This window comes from Dermacentor andersoni, chromosome 8 (assembly GCF_023375885.2).
Source record: "Dermacentor andersoni chromosome 8, qqDerAnde1_hic_scaffold, whole genome shotgun sequence".
NCBI classification, from domain to species: Eukaryota; Metazoa; Arthropoda; class Arachnida; order Ixodida; family Ixodidae; genus Dermacentor; species Dermacentor andersoni.
The window spans coordinates 34,426,033-34,446,817 of record NC_092821.1 but is presented as its reverse complement, the minus strand read 5'-3'; positions in this window follow the sequence as shown (position 1 = coordinate 34,446,817).

The window sequence follows — 20,785 nt, the reverse complement described above, 5'->3', positions numbered from 1 at the left end:
CCCGAGGCGGCCATTCTTGCTTTCTACTTTGGCAGTAGCGAAACTTCAGAGTGTGTTAAAAAATTAACACCTTGAGGGAAAAAAGCGAACTGCTTAGAAAACAAAAATATACTTCTCCTTTTCATCCCATGGTGCACTCTAGAGTGTCAGCATTTTAAAAGTGGCGTTTCAAACCATTGATAGCGGGCGTCCATTTTTGCTTGCTACTTTGATGATCTTGAAAACTTTGGAGTGCGTTCAAATGTTTTACCACCTGGGGGTAAAAAAACTAACTGCTTAGAAACCAAAATAGTTCTCCTCCTTCATGTCCGATACCGCAGTGTCTCCGTGGATGGTGGGGAAAGTCTCGAAACCGGCAGTTCAAAATATCATTAACAGGCTAACGATGCCCAATGGGCACAGCACGAAAAGAGTTCTCGAAAAGTGCTCTTTTTAGCACCCGCGCATGGATTTGTGCCAAATCACTTGTTAAGCATGCACATGCATCTTTTGGTAGACGCGGGCGTTGTTTTCTGCAAAACCACAAGATATACATGCAAATGGTGCTTTAAAGTCTCCAGACAGAGACTTCCTCCACCAGAGAAAGATTGTGGGCAACGGGGCAGACGCGCGGGGGATAAGGGCAAACATGTCTCGCTGGATAATGGATTTTCTGCTTACAAATAGACAACGTTTTTGCTTAACTGCCCCGTGCCTGTCAGTGTAGATGTGGGTTATGTTGACGTTAGGCAAGTTGGTAACGGTTTCTGCAGTTCAAGTAATAAGGGGTTTGAAAAGACTGTTGCCTAGCTTGAAGTGGCTTGGATCTCAGGGTGTGTCAGGTTTGAGAAAGCTATTTTCCTCTTCTTGAGGTAACTGTGACGTCTGCGTGCATCACGGAGCATCTTGTAGGTATACGGTCATTTCAATTGTTGCAATTTGTTGAACTCACTGGCTGAGCTTCGCCATCTTGTGAGTGGTTATATATGTATAATTCCAAGGTGAAAGATCATCCAAGTTTGTATACTCATGGCACAATTTCCATAGCGATAGAAATGGAGCACCGCGACTGTCGCTAAATGTGGTACCCTTTAAAGGGGTCCTCAACCCCCCTCGGGCTTGGAAAAACACAATCTGCTGATAGCACGCACTAATGTGAACATCTCAGCCAAATTTTGGAGTTGTGCAAGACGCGCGTTGAGTGCAAGTTCACCTTTTTTCTCATACACTCTCTTTTTGAGACGCCTACAGCAGCCCGATCTTAGGAGCAGCTAGCTGCTCCTAACTATTGTCGGGCTTACTTATTTTCTAATACAGGTGATTTCAATATGGGGCTGCTGTTGACGAATAGCTGTCATCAACCAATAATGGCGTTTGGATCAGTGAGCTCCTTCCTACAGCTAATGTGTATATGTATTCACGAGGTTTAATAACCAGGCTGAAGGGAGCGAAAATTTGCTTTCGAATTTCGATAATAATTATGTACTTCCGGAACCTCATGCTCGGCCGCAGCCACCCACATAGGAATCAATCTTTGGCCACCTTGTTTATTAGTGCCGCAGTCATCAGGTCTCGTTAGTTTTGAACACTGATCTAGCATTGAACCATGCGAAACATGCGAACCATGCGAAACGCAGTCGCTTCATTCCTTACACACCTGTTGGGCATTTCATCATTTGTTCTCATCTTTTTAATGCTTCACACCATATGCCGTTTCAAGAAATTTATCATACGAAATGGTCAAATTGGTCACCGTTCTCTGAATATACGGAACTTGCGAAATTGTCCTGTACGCATCACAGCTGCCGTCTGCACTGCAAAGTACCATCAATGTTGTGTTCGCTTGTCATCTCTACAGACTTAAGCATATGAGATGTTACACAACATAATTTAATAACCCTGTTAACGACTGTTTATTTGATACCCTTGCAGTGAAGGATTGTAAATGCGGACAACACATAACTGTGCGAAATCAATGCTTGTTGTTAGTGATTAGCTGATATTCTTTCTATTCTTCAGCTAACCGCTGGTATATTGACACTTTGTTCTTCTCAACAGTAGTAAGTACAGGTAAATGCTATCACAGTAAGAAGGTTATTGATATTTACTACTGGCTCAAACTACTCTGTTCATAATTCTCATAATTCAATCGCTTCTTAAATGGCCTTTCACTTTATGTCCTTGAAGCTGTGATTTGCAAATAGTTGAGAAAATCAGAGTAGACTTAATCACTAGTGAGCACCACTGTTTCGACCACATCTGCAATCTTAAATAGAGAGAAGTATTTGAAGAAACACGCCCATACGTGTGGCAAAATGAATAGATGTTTGCTACCGCTGTCTTACCAGACAAACTGATTTGAGATAAGCAGTGACTAATTCTTAGCATCTAATTATTAATATTGTATCGCCATTCCAATTACTTATCATTTGACCTCGTTGACATTATGCTCTATAATAGTAATAGAATACTGAACTGAGCTTATCACTAGTGGTCACTAAACATTCTTCATTATCAGGTAGCAGTGGTAGCAGAAATGCGTATTCAATGCCATTTTGATAGATATCGATGACTATGTATAAGATTGATGGCTACTGCTGTCATACCAAACGAAGTGGTGCGTGATTACTGGTGACAAAGGGACATCTCCTAGGGATTAAACTTGAATAATCATTTGACTCATTTTTAATTTGATACTCATGACTTTATGCTGTGTAAAAGTACAAAAACACAGAATGGAGCTTATCAGTAGTGATGACTAATCAGTCTGCATTATCAGTTACCAATGGTAGCAGAAAAAAGTCCTCATATAATGACGTTTTGATAGGTAGCAATGATGACTTGCACGAAGGATGTCAGCCACTGTCAAAGAAATGCGTGATCCATGATCGCTAGTGACTACATTTCTGTGTCTCCTAGTTATCATAACTGAATCGATGTTTAAAAGAGTTTTTTGTTTGACATCCATGACGCTGCGGCGCATACAAGTAGGACACCGAACGGAGCTTATAAATAGTGATCATTAATGACTGTGTGATATAAATTAGGAAAGTTGAATGATTTAAGCTTATTTACTGACACGTTCACTTATGCCATTGAAGATGTGCACGAATGGTGGCTGCAATGGTCACATTGCACAAAGTGATTCATCATCACTAGAGACTCAAGCTTAACATCTTCTAGTTATTATATTATAGTTATTGAATTGCCGTCTCGATGGCGTTTCATTTGATATCCATGACGCCATTCTGCATGAAAGTATAGAACATTGTGGCCAGCGCATCACTAGTAATCACTAATGACTCAGCGTTATCTTTTAGCATTGGTAAAAAAATGTGTTTGTTTTATTACAGCTGGATTGATACCAATGATGGTATCCACTAGTGACTTAGGCATACTGCTTCATAGTAGGTATAGTTGAGTCGCTTGTTTTATGACATTTCATTGGATATACATGATATTATAGTGTGCAGTATGGCGAGATCACTGAAGTGCACATTGTATTTCACTTGTGCTCACTAGGCACACAAGCTTATCAGTTTGGTGTATAATTCAATTAATTGTTATTTCATGAGAAATTTAGTGTTAATGATTGTAATGAAGCATATGCATTGCTTTGCAGTGAAGCATAATAAAGTTGAAAGTGGCCACTTTGATGGAACATCGTGTGTGTCCTTTAGTTACACACATGTGCACACTCTGTCCCCAGTCAAGGTACAAGCACCGAGATGTCTAATAACTGTACTGGCAGCCATTCAGAGCTGTTTTTATCACTGCTGTGGCAATTTGCGGCCTTCCTGACAGTTACGTTTTTCCGGCTGGTATGGCATTTACTTGCATAATGATCGCACTCGCGTAATTATCATACCCCTGATTTTTGTCGTCAAAATTTGATTTTTTTTCTTTCCCTTGTAATGATCGCACCCCGAACTTGCTGCAGCGATATGTCGTGTGCCAAGTCTACCTAATCATGATCGCGCTTACCATCTGTCAAATGCTACGCGAATGACTCTTCCAAGACATACCAAGCAGTCTGCATGCACCGGACATTCTTAAGCAGATGCTCCATTTCATTCCTTTCATCACTTTCCGCACTTCCATAAAAGAAAAGCTACAATCAAACTTGCATTGGCTTTATTATTTGTAGGCTTTATAAATGTTGTGACCAACAACAGCAAAAAAGGCGCCTGTCGGTTCATCTCGTCTGCACTCGTGGGCACGCAACAAATCGCAAGCGGCAACCATACTGGCCATGTTCACACTGATACATTAGAAGTGCACCCTCTTCATACGCGGACGCTTGTAACACAGCTAAGATATTCCCCCACCCTTAGCGGAAACGTGCCGTATTAGGATAGTAGTGAAGACAAATGCCGCAATTTCCACTTCATACCCGCCATGTGTTTCTATGTCACTGGCAGCTAAGCATGCCCACTTCTTTTTCTGTCCCCGCAAGTGGACATGGCTACGTTATTGCCACAGACCTGCCAATATTAACAATACTATTCATTACTGATACGGAAGAAACTGTTTCAATGCGCATAATATACTCAGGAAAAATAATAAATTTCGTTCGGCGCGTTTGGCTTGCTCTGCCGGCCTCCATTTTTGTTTTGGTGTCCCGCACTATTACAACGGCAGCCACCTGTTTGTTGACCTATTGTCATCCCACAGCAAATGCAGGATGAAAAATTGTTTTTCTTTTCTCAGATAATTTAACTTGTGTAATGATGGCACCCCTGAATTTGCGTCAATTTTTTTAACAACAAAGTTTGACCATTATGCGAATAGGTAAGGTACTTTCTTTTCTTTTCTCGCTTTCGAAAAACGTATCTGTGGGTTTTAGTGTATTAGAGCAAAGTAAAAAATTAGCCATTTTGTTATATCTGATAAAGGTAAAGAACTGGAACTAGGATTCTAAATGCATCTGCAGTAAGCTTTGCCGACCTAAAATTAGCTCCATCATAATATATTCAATCTTGCAATCCGCCATGTGAAGATCATTCCTAATATATGCCAACATCCTATTAATGAAAGTTGCGAGTCCTCTGCCGTGCTCATTATCCTTAACTTCTGCTTTGAAACCTGTTAAGGTCACCCTAGACATCAGTGTTTCCTGTAACATAACCTGAGGTTTCACACCACGCGTTCTAACAAGCTGCTGCAGAGATGCCTTCTTATTACTGGACTGCCTACAATTCCACTGCCAAATACTAAATGGTCTAATACAGCAGTCTTGATCATGTAAATTTGTTGAACTTGTTCTGAGCTTAAAGGGACACTAAGGACAAATATTAAGTCAAGCTAAAGTAATAGATTAGTGCTCGAGAATCACTTAGTGGAATGCCAAAGTTCTGATATTAAGGGTTTCGGGAATGATGCTGAAATTGTCCTGTTAGGTGACAAGAATGCCCACGCACAGGATCTAGATGGCTATGCCGACAACAACGAGAAGTCAATACTAGATGTTTGTAAGCAACAAGCGGACCACGGGGGAGTTATGAAACCGGCAATTGACATTACTGCCTGATGACAGAAGGAATCCATGGTAAGATGAGAGAAATGGTCATTGACGAGGAAGGGTATAGTAGCATAGCAAGTGACCATAAACACATCATTCTGAAACTGAGATGTGCAGTTGCGAAAGAGAGCAAGGAGAACAAAATGTCCAGTCCAAATTCGAACGCTGAACAAATAACAACTATAGCTACGAGAGTCTAGGAAGAACTTGACAAATTGCCAAGCAATGAGTGGGAATATAGTGAGCTTCCAAATGTAATAACAAAAGAAATGCGGAAAGAGAAGCAGCTATTCATTGGAAAGGAAAAAGAGTAACCGAAAAGCTGGTCAAACAGGGAGATACGAGAAGCGATCGCCGAACAACAGGAAGCATCCCGAGAGCACAGGCAGGCAAAGAAGGTGCAGTCGCCGCAGGATGAAGTAGCCAGTAAATGGGAAATATACCGGGAGAAAAAGTCTGTGGTTCAAATAGTGGTGCAAGCAATGATAAAAGGTGAAAGTGAACATTGTTTGTCAGAAATACGGGAGAAAAAGAAGGCCGCAACTAGAATATTTTGGAACCACATAAACCTTTAGGCAGTAAGTCTGAAACAATACAACATATCTTAGATGACGATGGAAACAAACTGGAAGGGAACGCACCATTAAATTGCATTGGAAAAATAACAGCCGAATCTTTCCAAGGCAATGATGAGGTTTTAATTGAGGAAAGAAAGAGCTTGAAAGAGAACCAGATGGAAAAGGAGTTGGTGTTGACATATTTCAACTGGAAGAAAGCCCAAGAAAAAATTGCGAAGCCAACAGCCACAGGGCTAGACGAAGTTACCGTTAGGCTGATTAATCAAGTAGGTCCAAAAAGTAACAAAAACCTCGTGGAAAGCAGTAGAAAAAAGTCTAAAAGATAGACGAATACCAGACAGTTGGCAACAAAGTAAAATAAATATAATTTATAGAGGTAAGGGGGAGAAAGATAGAATTCACTCGTATAGACCGTTGACCATGACATCGGTAATATACAGGTTAGCAATGCAGGCAATTAAATTAAAGCTGGAAGAATGGGCAGAGAATAATGGCATTTTAGAGGAACTTCACAATGGCTTCATAATAGATAGGCGTCTGGATTATAATTTTTTCTCCATGCTCAGTCTATTGAAGTGTTCAGAGTAGGAAAGAAACGGTTGTATGTGGCGTTTTTAGAAATTGCAGGAGCGACAACGTAGGCCACAACATTTTGTGGGATATTCACGAAGGGAAAGGCTTAGGTGACAATTGTCTAGAGCTTTTGAGAGAGATTTACCTAGAAAATACCGTTTGCATCGAATGAGAAGGAATGAGGAGCAAGGAGAAAGTTGATATCAACAAGTGACTGAAGCAGGGGTGCCCGTTATCCCCACTGCTGTTTATGATGTACATGGTGAGGAGGGAAAGGGAGCTAGAAAGAAGTCATATCGGGTTTAATCTCTCATACAAACAGGCCGGTACAATAGTAGAGCAGCAGCTTCCAGGTTTGTTTTATGCGGACGACATTGTGTTGCTAGCTAACACACAGAGTGACATGCAATGTCTGGCTAATTCTGTGGAAAGGAAGGGGATAAGTTATGTCTGAAATGTAGCGTTAAAAAATGGGGTGTTATAGTATTCCTTAAAAACAGCAAACAGACAGTGACAATACCGCACCAGGAAATATCTTGCGTAAATGAATACAAATATCTTGGTATACGAATGAATGAAGGCAATAAATATATGGAAACAGGAAAAAAGAATAAAGTAAAGGGGAAGAGAAATGCGGCCATAATGAAACACAGAGGGCTATGGGGATACAATAGATACGAGGTGCTGCAGGGTATGTGCAAAGTTGTAAGGGTTCCAGGACTTACTTTTGGAAATGCGATTGTTTGCTTGAAATCAGGGCTACAATTAGGACTTGATGGCAACCAAAGGTCAGTGGGACTCCCACATTGGGCGCTCACGGGAGGACTACAAATGAAGCTGTCCAGGGTGATATGAGCTGGGCAAGTTTTGAAGTGAGGGATGCACACAGAAAAATGAATTATGAAGATTGACTGAGGAATGTGGAAGAAAGTAAATGGGCTGGGAGAGTGTTTAGGTATCTGTACAGGAACAACATTGATTCACAGTGGAGGAAAAGAACTAGGAAGGTTACCAGCAAGTATGCGGCCTGTGTGGTGAGCAACATAGCTACAAAGAACGTCAAGTGAAAAGTCAGAGGCTGAAATAATCTCGTGGGTGGCGGCAATGGAAAAGAAACCTACCATGAGTAACTACTTAAGAGGAAAAAACGAAATCTGGAAAGCAACAGTTTATGATAACTCAAAGGGAAGCTCATTACTTTTCGAAGCGAGATCAGAATGCCTTGGAACACACATTTATAAAGCGAGATATGGGAAGGAAGAAGAAGCATGTGCTTGCTGTGGTAAAGCTAGGGAAACCATGGAGCATGTTCTATTAGAATGTGAAGATATCTGCCCAGCGGTCGATTTAGGAATCACTGGCTTTCTTGACGCCCTTGGGTTCAATGAGAGCATGGGCAAAGTAAACATGTCCACAATAGAGATTAGTAAAAGGCGGTTTGAAGCATGGCGAAAGAAAAATAGGTAATCTAGAAAAACGGTGGTGGACAAAAACAAAAATTCACTGTAGGGTTTCAGAAACTTTGTTAATTTGAATTCACCAAGGTTTTTTTTTCTTTTCTTTACTTTAACATAGGTATGGCACTGGGCATTAAAATAACAAGAGCGTGATGGCACTACCCATCGCCTCATTCCAAGGAGGACTTGTAACATCCTCACACAGACACACACACACGTGTGTATGTGTGTGTGTGTGTGTGTGTGTGTGTGTGTGTGTGTGTGTGTGGACACCCTCCCTGCAGCCGAAGGGTAAGTTAGGCACAGTATGAAACTAGTGTGTGTGTCATTCCTTTAAAGTCACCGACGGTGCTTGGTATCTCCCTTTGCAAATACTACAATACCTTCACCTGCTAGTGTGTTAAAATCCACTGCGCTTTGCAACGGGAGCGTACTATTCGTTGTCGGTTCCAGCAATCATTTGCCGCTATTTTGTGATGGCAAAGCACAAGGAAGGAGCAGAGTGCACTCCAAAAGCAGTTGCCGTATTCTTGCAGCTCTGAGCCGCACCAAACATTGTTAAAATTTTCTTTAACCCTTTCAGCCCTGGAATTTTTATTTTTACCGCAGATTTTTCCCCTTGCATTTTGTTCAATTTGAAGGTCCAAATGACGTGCTCACCAAATATAAAGCTTCTGCGTGAAGTAATTACCGATTTGGCTTCATGTCCTCAAAAAGGGACATCAGGGCTCAGTGGGTGTAGGAATGAAAAAAAAATATACTTTATTTTATGCGGCTATAACAACAAAAACTAAGCATAATAATTGATTATTTCACAATGTGAAAGTCCTTGAAGCAATTCCTGGACTTCTTCAAGCACAGGTGCACTTTGCACTTTTCACAAAAAATTCAAACTTTCTGTGCGCAACCGTCCATTTTACACCGCTGTGCCCTAGCGTCGGTGTGAGTTGGCCTTCACACCCCAAGGGTGAGGCTTGCCCTTCACATATTGCGTTATGTCCAAAGGGCCCTTGAAAGGGACTATCTGCTAATCAATGCACAGATGCTCCGATACCTCGAGATCATGGCACCTTGCTTGCAAATTCTTGAGCAGAGGTCTCACCTACCAGAGTCTCCAAGTGATGTCCGGCTTGTTCGCATCAACAATGTGAGGAGTGTTGCACAGCTTCTCGAAGCGGTTGCGCGAGATCTCGCTTGATGCAATGTTAGCAATTCTCATTGCAGGATTCCAATATAGGCGGAACCTTGGATATTTCAGGACACCCATTATGAGATGGAGAGCCACCAGTCGGCTGATTTCATCTTCATCAGTGCTTACACACGTGCCAAACTGAAAAACAGAATACTGATTTGTTTTCTCAGCAAGCTCAGTAAAGACGCTCTTCGGGACATAACGGCTAAAATAACCAAATGGCGAGAATATGTCATCTTCCATGTGAAGGTCTTCGTGAGCGGCCGCTTTGAATATGGTCTCTGGCACCTTGAAAGGCTTTCTCGCCCAGCCGCTTGCCATTGGTTGTGTGCTATCGTCTTCCGAATCAGCTTCTGAACTTGTCACTCTCGCGCTCCGCCGTGGTTCCAAGCGCGTCGTCCCCCTCGTCACCGCTGCCGCCAGACTCGTCGCACTCGCCTTCCACGTCTGATAATTTACCGTCGTCCAGATCTTCAAAGAGACTATCCGTGCATTCTTGCCAGCGTCGTGAGCGCTGACATGGCGCGACTAAAATAAGGCCGCCAGTATCGATGCACCAAAAAAATATGAAGGAGAATACGGCTAAAGCGAGGAACGCACGACTTACAACCACTAAGCCCTGATGTCGTCAAAAGTGGACATGTACCCAAAGGGCCCCAACAGAAAAAGTATGCAGGTTAGGCCTACAATTTTTCGCATGCCGCCTACGCTAACAGTAGGAGATAAATATAAAAAATATCAGCCACAAATACTCGAAACTGCAAAAGTTATACATTGTGAAAGTCGATACTTAGCTGAAGGCTGCTCAGCCATGGTACGAACAAACACTTCGTCGTCGTCATCACGTGAGCGTCCACAAAATGCTCCGCTGCTGATCGCAGTGGCGAAAGGGCTCTCGGAGGAACACCCCACAAAAAAATTATTGTTTTCAGTTTTGGTTTTACACGTGGGAAACACGTTTTACTTTGTGGGATCAATTGACGACGCCAGGGCCAAAAGGGTTAAGGTCAGGATCGGGGTGTGAATTACTGAAATTCGGATTTGAAGTTTCGCTCCATGACAACACAGCCTGCGCTGCCACAAAGCCACACTTCAGGGCAAGGTTCTCGAGTACTCATACTTTCGCTATCTCCTGGGGAATCCCACCCTTTTTCCGCCCCTGTGTGTTGAAGCTCCCTTCTCTCCTCCACTGTCGGTCATTCTCCTCCTCTACGTGGGTCGCCATTTTGCATTTAGCAGGTAATAGTGCAGATGGCGCTATCAGAGTTGAACTTGGGTCACGATAAGCTGTGATCAACGGCCCAGCTCCCATCTCGGGAAACAGTAAAGCAGTCATTGGCTTAAGATACGACATGGACAAGTAGTTTATCCCATAATGGATGCTGTTTTGTACACATCTGGGGGCTGTGTATGCAGTTATTTTCATGGGTTATACGCGCATATTATTTTTTTTCTTTCTGGGCTGTTCTGAAAGAGGATGCGGGTTGGCAGGTTATATGGGAAAAACTGCAGCATTTCCTAGCCAGCTCCTTCAAATCTCGACTTAAGATAATGTTGCCAAAGTTCAGTGCGTGATCAAGAGGAAACTAACTGATGAAGTCTGGTATGAAACAAATTTGTTGTGCCAGTTCGTGCCTCCTAATTACTCTGTCTTGCGATATGACAGGTTAAGAGGTAGGGGCGGCAGAGTAGCTTTATTTATTCACAAAAGCATTGATTTTGTAGTGATACCGAGTCCCCCTGACACAGACTCGGTATAGTGCAAATTATAAATAGGTGATCTTGTGGTGGCTACTGAGTAAATAAAAATAACCGTTAGGAGTTCTTTGTTTCATCGTACTTGAAATCACCCTGAAGATCTCCCAAATCAAATGAAAAAGATTGCTTGTCATTAAATTTAGCCTCTGTGTTCTTTTTTGCCATTTCTTGACAACTCTTACTTACTTTTTTTTGTTTGTGCAGCATCGAGGCCTTTAATTTCTGCATCAACTGCCAAATGGGACAACTCAAAGCAAGGATGCTTCCACCGATGTCAGCTATGTGACTATGAGACTGATGAACTATTTCTTCTGGAAGAACATGCCAGCGACCATACTGGCGAGAAACTGTTTCATTGCCCTTTATGCCCTCAGAGCTTTCCACAGAAGCAGAGACTGAAAACCCACCTGCTCACCCACACAATCAAGACGCCATTTCAGTGCACTTCATGCTTTCGGAGCTTCTCGGATAAGGCTAGCCTGAAAGGCCACTTGCGCATCCATACGGGCGAGAAACCGTTTCATTGCCTTTTATGCCCTAAGAGCTTTTCTCAAAAGTGCAACCTGAAAACCCACCTGCTCACCCACACAGGCGAGAAGCCATATGAATGCCCTTCATGCTCTCAACGCTTCTCGCGCAAGCCTTACTTGAAAGCCCACCTGTACAGCCACACAGGCGAGAAGCCATATCAGTGCCCTTCATGCTCTTGGGGCTTCTCACGAAAGGGCGACCTGAAAGTGCACCTCCTCACTCACTCAGGCGAGAAGCCATTTGAGTGCCCTTCATGCTCGAAGAGCTTCTCACGAAAGGGCAGTCTCAGGAGACATGAGACGAGAAGCCATTTCAGTGCCCACTCTGCCTTCAGAGATTCTCGTTGAAGAATGCCCTGGAGATACACCAGTGCATTCATACAGGTGACCGGCCATAAAGTTGCACCGTCTGCTCCAGGTCCTCATCACTTGAACAGATTAAAGAGAGCACAGCAGCATGGTGCTGTAATGTAGGTCAACACTCTTGTTGAACTAGAGTCTGAATTACATAATATACTTATGTGTAGTATGTTACGTGGTGGGCTACTGCATCAGGTAGCACAAGTGTCTCTACATACTCCTGAAAGCAAGCTTTAACTCGAGCCAAACTCCGATGCCGCCTATTCAAATACATGTAAATCGCAGGAATATTTTTCTGAATAACCAGTGTGTCGATTATAACGAAATTTGTTACAATTGGAGAGAAAAACCTAAATTCTGGTGATTGCTGGCAGCATATATTTGGTTGAAGGCCTGAATGTTATAACAGGAATTTACAAAGATGGTCCAGCATGAAAAAAATTGGAGCTAGAACTTCATAAATATTTAGCTCTGTACCTGGAATAGATATCATAGTTCGGTAAGCTGCGTAAGCTAGATCTTTCAAAGCGGACAAATTTGATGTATGAATTCATTTCTTTTGTTAATTTCTTACACTATTTACGGGGACCTTTCAAATGTCCTACTCATTTATTATTTATTTATTTATTTACAAACGCTGCTATCTCATTTAGAGACATAGCAGAAGTGGGTTACATGACTTATGAACACAAAAATGTCAACTAACATGGTTAGGCAGTTCTTTCCGAAATTGATTAGTCGGCAATAAACGCAGAGAACCAACTAAGTTATTCCATAATTCAACAGTGTGTGGAAAAAAAGAAAACTTAAAACCATCTATTATTGCAATGAAGGGAGCTATGTTTAATGGGTGAATACATCAACTTAATCGCACAGAAGGTGTCATTAGGAAGGTAGGCGCTTCATTGTTAGTCGATCCTTGTATGATTTTGTGCTGCAAGATTAGACGGTCACACGTGCAACGAAACGACAGTGGGTCGAGTGATAAAGCGTGTGCGTGCGATGACGGTGAAAACATACGGTCGTAACTTTTTTCTGAGTGGATTCTAATTTGGAAATATCCTTCATGCGATGAGGTGACCACACTACAGAAGCATACTCTAAAACAGGTCTAACTAGTGATTTATAGGTTTTAAGCTTGCACTCTTTAGTGCCTTGCTTTAAGGTTCGTTTTAGGCACCCTAATTTTTGCAGCGCTTTATAGCAGGCTGTATTGATATGATTATGCCAACTAAGGGTTGGCATAACTAAGGTTAGGTTAGTTGTTAAAGTAAGTCCAAAGCATTTGAACTTGTTAACTTCGTTTATACTGTACCCTTGAGTGCTGTACGTGAATTTTAGGGGCTGTTTCTTGTTAGTAAAAGTCATTGCCACAGTTTTGCTTAAGGTAATGCTGATCTGTCATGTGTTACTCCAGTCTGAAAATGATGAAAATACGTTGTTAAGAACTTCTTGATCACGAAGAGTACGAACGTTGCAATAGATCACGCAATCATCTGTGTAGAGATATTTTCACTTGTGTGTTTCTGGCTACTTCAATAATGTCATTAACATATATGATGAATAAGAGCGGCCCGAGAACTGAGCCCTGCAGCACCCCTGAGATGACCTGAGCTATAGAAGAGGTTTTGCAATTAAAAGTGACGGATTGGAGTCGGAGGTGCAGGTAATCAGATATCTAGTCAATTAGTTTATTACCAGGAGAGATTGCAGCAAGTTGTAGTAGTTTTCAATGGCTTACCCTGTGAAGTGCTTTTGAGTAGTCGAAAAAGATGGCATCAAGCTGACCGCGGTTATTTAGTGATGTGACTATGTCATGCGTAAATTCTAATAATTGCGCTGTAGAAAATCCTGCTCGAAAACCATGCTGCTGTGGGGATAGAAAGTTTTTTGCTGATAAATACTGAATGATGTGCTCGAGAAGTTTGCAACATGTGGGCAGCTAGTGATTAGCTGTTTGCTGCCAGATCTGAAGATTGGTATGATGTTAGCTTGTTTTTAAACCTGGGGAACTTAGAGACATCTTAAGAGATTTGTTAAATATAACTGTCAAGTACCGAGTATTCCCTTCAGAGTATCGCTACAAAAATTTGTTTTGCCCTCCGTCAGCTCCAAACCTTTTTGTAGTATCAATTGTTAGTAATAAGTTATGAACACAAGCGTTAGCTATAACGAGAGCAGGACGCTCTGATAAAGTGTTGTTGATGCAAAAAGGGGGACCGACACCATCGTCCTGACAAAGTACAGACTCAAAATAAGCATTGAAAGTTTTGGAAATAATCAGAGGATCAGAGGAAGGGTGATCGTTAATGATCAATGATGAAGTGTCATGAGTAGCCGCATGCACCGTTTTGAAAACTTAGATGCGTTTTCTTTCAAGAATGTTGATAACAAGGTGTCGAAATAAAAGGGTCTGGCTTTGTGCATTTTTGGTTTTAATTCGGACTGAAGCTGGTGCAGTATTGAGCATTGGTTGCTATGACTCACATTGTTATGTTTCCGGAGCCTCTTGATGCCCCTGATAAGATGAATAATGTCCCCATTATACCAAGCATGCTTCAGGCTGCGTTTCACACACTTCTTGGGAACAAGCTGCAAGATGCATTTCTTAAGAATGTTGCAGAACATATCAAACAACTTGTCCGCACTGCAAATGCTGCTACATTGTAGAAAAGCGTCAGAAGAGGATGCTAGAATATTACCAATAGAATGTAATCAGCATGGGAAAAATTATTGACAATCTGAAAAGCAAGTCTATTGCACTCACAAGTGACATCAACCTTCAGCAGAACTCCTGTGTGATCGGACAGGCCTTCTATGATTTGGCAGCCCTATCCATTTTGTAGTAACCTTTGGTTAAGGAAAATCAGGTCTAGGATCGAGCTCTCTCGGGTAACGCTACTAACAATCTGTCAGATCTAACAACAAAACCAAAGTCAATAAGCGAGTCACAAATCGGCCTGTCACGACCATACGAAGTCAATGTACTCCAGTTAATACAAGGGGTATTGAAATCACCAGCAAGGATCAATTTACAGTCGTGAAGCTTGTGTTTTAATATATAATTGCAACAATCTGGGAATCTACTTTTTTTTTTTGGAATCAGGAGGCGGGTATAAAGTGCCAGTAGTCGCCACAAGATCACCTATTTATAATTTGCACCATACCGACTCTGTGTTAAGAAGACTCGGTATCACTACAAAATAAATGCCTTTGTGAATAAATAAAGCTACTCCGCCGCCCCTACCTCTTAACCTGTCACATCGCAAGACAGAGTAATTAGGAGGCACAAACTCACCTTCCGTGACCAAGTCGTTTAGCCAGGTCTCAGTGACACAGATCAGAGATGGTTGATGGCATTCAATTAGCCAATTGAAGTGAACTGGCTTGTTCAATAGGCTGCGTGCATTTATATTCAAAAGGGTTAGGTTGTATCTTTCCCGAAGTAACTCTGTGCTGCTAGTGGTGGGTATGTTGCTGGAAGTTTTGATAAGCGACTTGCTAGTGTCATCCCAGGAGTAGCAGATGCTGTCTACTATCAGAATGTCAAAGCTCAGTCGAACCTTGTTCACGTTCTTCCTAAGCTCGACCGAATTACCCACAAAGCTTTGCGAGTTTGTCACACAGGGAAAGAAAAATCCTCACTGATATGAGTATCTGACCCTATGAATTCAAAAGCATTCCTTAGTATCGAACTCTTCACTCTGAAATTGAGCAGCTTAAGTATGATAGGTCTCACCTTTATGCACCGAGCCAATGACAGCACTCAACGCAGTTGCATTCTATTTTCACTTTCGTGGAAAAGAGCTTCAGCACAGTGGCAAGTAGTTGCTCTGGGAATTCGGGCGATGGCTCAGGCACACCATAGATTATTAAGTTGTTCCGATGTGATTGCTTTTCCGAATCATTTTTTCTGCCCAGCAGTTCGATGGCTTTTCTAAGGTCGTCGACTGTTTCTTCTAGAGTATACACACGCTGGTCGATGTCAGCGGTGGCCGACGCCCACGCTTCTATTTTCGAGATCCTATCTTCAAATGCATCAATTTTAGCGGTCAGACTTGCTAAATCTTGGCTTATCTGTGTTTGCCCTTCAAGCAGTTCCGTGAGCACATGTTCAGATTTTGTGTCTGGGCCAGGGTTTGGCTTTACATCACCCGACATAATTAGCAATATTCTCAAGGAATGCAACAAACAAGATAAGGTACACAAAAGGCACTCAGGGTCCAGCAGCAGCAGCAAACAACGATCGTCACTTCTGAAGCAATGCACACGGTGTCTATTGCTTACCTGTAAGATGAAGCAAGCAACGTTGAGACAGCCGTTCGCCATGCTGCTACCGGACCCACTGAAGAGCAGAAGCCGCGAGTCTGGCTTTATGTCGTCCTGCGACCACGTGAGCGTTGCAGCAGTAGTCCGCCACCCACTGTTTGACCAGCACCGATGAAGTTCATCGTCGTCGATAAGCAGGTTCTCGTGTCATACGAAATCACAGGTGCCGTTGAAGGTGGAGTCCAAGTTCGCATGTACCGGAATGCCACGCAATCGACAAATGGAAAAAGCATAGTCCTCTGGATAGTGGCGGCCGACGCAAGCAGAGATCTGCAAAATGAAGCAAGCAAAGTTCAGACAGCTGTTCGCCATGCCGCTACCAGACTCACTATTAGTCGCATATTTTAACACCTTGTATAATACATCAATTTTGTCCACTTTATAGATGTCCTACTTGAAGCATTTTACAGAATTGTGATATTTTTCATTGCTCAGTTAGATGTAAACTTGATAGTTTCGTTTTCTGAAAATTCGTGATTTTCAAAATTTTTGTTAGAAGACTGATGGCCTAAATAAAAAATTCACTACCAACATTCACTAGATTCTATTTCCTTTATATGCAGCAAACCTCATGTGGTCTGGTGCTGCACTTGTCAAGAAAACCGATTTCTCCTTTTCCACGCATTTAGATGGGAGCCCCCAAGCCCAAGCTTGCTCTTAAAGGGTCCCTGAAACACTTTTGCGGCGTCACCATATTTTTTCTACATCTTTTCTCAACACGTTATCGAACACAGAGCAAAAGGATTTATGAGAACTGACCCACATATAGTTGTCGTAGCTGAGAAAGAAAACAATGTACAGTTAAACTTTAATTAACAGAAGTCGGCAAAAATAGCTATTTGCTTTGTTATATTGTGGCTTTTCATGATGTGAAAAGTAATCAATGTTCATTTGTATCTCAAAAATTACTGTTTGCATGCCCCAGCAAACTATGTATGTTCATTGTGATCGTTATTGTTACACTACAAATGTCTGAAGGATGTGTTCTTTAGGCTCTGTTTTTTTTTTTTTTTTCAGTATTCTCTTTGGTACATATGAACTTGTTCTCTTAGACCAATTCTTGCATTTGTTGCCTCTTGGTTCTGGTGTACATGGTTCATCATGGATTCTTTTGATCTTATTCTATTTGTGCCATTATTTCTTTTACAAATGGGTACTTTTTTAGAGGAATTGATTGTTCTGTAAGCTTTCCACTGTCTGTTTCACCAGAGCACCAAATAGATGCCAGTGTTTGTTGAGTATTCATTGTCTGTTCTTGATATTTCAATAGTTTATTGACAGCATGCAATATAGGGATGTTAGCACTTTATTGTATCTGGGGCTTCAAGAGAAGTTGAGGGACGGCAGTTGGAAGTTGAGTATTAGAACAGAAAGAACCTGCTATAAGTAACATAAGTAATTTAAGGTTTGAGTCTAATGTCAAGTTCACCATGCTTAATTCATTCTTACATTTTATTTCAACCAGTGTACCAGCATTTCTATAAGCACTAGTGTGACATATATTTGTGGAAATATATATATAAACGTTACACATTGAATTGGGCTTATATATAAACCTGCACTGTGTAATACATTATGTGCAGAAACCAAGAAATTGGGCCAATCCTGTTTTTTGAAATTTGAAAAAGATGCTTTCTGAATTACAGTTGTGCTAGTCTCTCATCAGGAATGTCCTCACTGACAAAATTGTGCACAGGACATGATTTTAAGATAATAAATACGAGGGTTCACTGTTTCGATTAAGGGCGTGCAAATATTTCATACGGTAAAGTAGGCGCTTTGTCAATACAACTATTTTTTAATATTCCTCGAACACTTAAAGCATTACCTGTGCACTAATAAACCTCAAAGTGAAGGAAAAGTATGACAAATGTCACCCCTATGGGCATAGTAGGCATAAAACATAAGATTGTGCGTAGTAGAGGAACACGAGGATGTGTACATTGTTTTACCCATATTTTGACAATAGCTGTGCATTCATGAAAAACAGTTTCAAACATATTCTACATTTGTTTCAATTCTCGCACTATTTGATTTGTATTCCATTCAGTATGCAAGAAATTCTTCTATATAGGGCGACAATGTACCTTCATGTAATAAATAAACATATTTGTGGCTTTTTTCTTTTTGTTCTGCAAGTTGCACTCCTAAGGATTACTTCCACATCCACTCAGCCATTTTGGTGGCACATATGCCTTCAGACTGTGGCACGTTACATCCACGTAAAGAGGCACCTGCACCAACATGTGGCCATATCAGTGCTGGGTCTTCTTTCAAAGCTTGCTTATTTGTAACTTGGGAACTCTGATAGCAATTTTCTATCGACACCGTCATGCAATGTAGGTGTCAATGTATTAAGCCAAATGTGAATTAGGAACATGCATGCGTGTGCAGTATGCTACATAACATTCTGTTACACAAGTGTTACTGTATGCTCAGATATGTTGAGCTGCTGAGGTAATTCATAGCATGTACCAGCATAATGTGAAAAGCTGTTCCGTTGTGTTTTAAGAATGCAATGAAACAATTTGAAAACACTGATATGACGTAACACATGACACTGGCAACACCACAATACCAAAGTCTGGTATCGTTCCAGTTATGTTGGTACGCAGTGTGTAAATAAATATATTGTAATACAAATTAACAAGTTGTTTAGCTATATTATGATATAGCCAAAGCTATGCAGGGGTGCTGAATGTTGTGGAGATATTATTGGTAATCAATTTAGAGCACACATTTCAGTGGCCACAGCCATGTGATATTCCGTGATGTAGCTGCTCAACAATGAAGCATTTGTTTGTTCACTATGCGTACAAAAGATTCCTCTGTACAGTAAAATACTCGGCGAGAAACTTTGAATGTTGCACGCCTCACTAGGACATGTTGTTCTCCAAGTAAATCGTTGCCTAATTTAACATCCTTGTGCATGAAAAGTGGTTTACATGTGCACAACAAAAGGTAATTGCATATTGTTTTTCTTAGTTTGTGCCCTGAATTGTGGGAAATTCTCTGTGGTTCGGTGAACCAATTTGTGGATGCCTTGTTTAGTTGGAGCTAAGCTACATTTCTGAAATGTTTAGAACATAAGCATTGTAAATGTACTCGTGTATGAACCTACTTATTTGTATTGTTGGAATGTTGTCATTCTGCCATGAGTGATCCTTCTTTGTACGAGTGCATTGAGGCAAAATGGCAATACCAAATTTTATTCTATGTATACAGCATTTTTGTCATATGCAGGCTCTTTTCACTATAAGCGGCACATTGAAGCCTTCATAGATCGCTTCAGATTTCATTAGAATTTACGCTTGCATAGTGACCTTTCTTTGATATAACCGTGCACACTCACACAAGATAGGGGTTCTCAGGACTTTTGGCTTTGGCGATGCTCCACCAGCTTTTACATAGTGCTGCTGAACCCCTCCCTTCCTTTTCCCAGTGATCTGCATACACACAGCCTTAACATAAGGGCTCATTTAGGCTTATGGAGAATGGAATGGCGATAAGGGGGGACGTTGCTGCACACTCAATGCTGTGAGCACAGAGAAGCTGTCATGTTTTGGGAGGATTGGGGTGGGTGAGCCTTTGAATCTGCCTTAGCGCTGCTGCCGCGTCTGGGTTTGGCCTTCATTATGTGCATTTCGATGTGTTGTCGTTACTCTCGAGGGCCATTTCTATTGATGAGGTACGTACGATGTTGTACGGACAATTCTTTTCTGCTCTCCATAATGTGCTGTGCGGGCCAACGATCTGGCTGCCATCCTATGCACAGTGTGCCATTACCAGTATGTTCACGCGAACGGAGGGGTGTCACATGCACGAAAGCCTACAGTATTTTTTGCGAAGAAATTTTACAAGGCATTCACCTTCCGGAACGGTCTTTGGTGTATCAATCGCAGTGCTAAGCGGAAATGCCCGCATCGCCTGGAATGTAGCGCTGCCCCTCGCCCGCAGCAAAGTGTTTATTTTTTTATTCTCCTTGGCTGCCACCCGGCGTAACGTCGGTGTGAATCTACATATACGCATGCAGGCTCGTTTCACTAAGATGCTGGAGCAGACTTAAAGAATGTGTTGTGCATAATCCATTTTTCATAGTCTGTTAAGTTCACACCTTTTAGTACACTCTTGGGAGTTGTCTTTGTCCGAGAGACGCAGGGCACGTTTAAACTAGATGGCGAGCATCAGCTGCAGATGCACGAGCGGCGCACTGTGGACACTGGGCAATGTGTACGTAGCGCTGACCCCAGGCGGAAGTTATGGCTGGTTGGCTTAACTCTTTCCTCACCATGGGGAAACTGGGTGTCTTTTGCAGGTTACACCACATATTTTTTCTTAACTACTCCACTCAATATTTTCTGGAATACATAAACAAAAAGCAGAATGAATGCACTTTTCACACATAAAAGATTTATTAACGAAATCCATGGAAAACAGGGGAAGGCGGGAGATGGAAATTAAGGACGATGAGCAAAAGGAGAACAAGGTGAAAACGGGAGCCAAGGTTT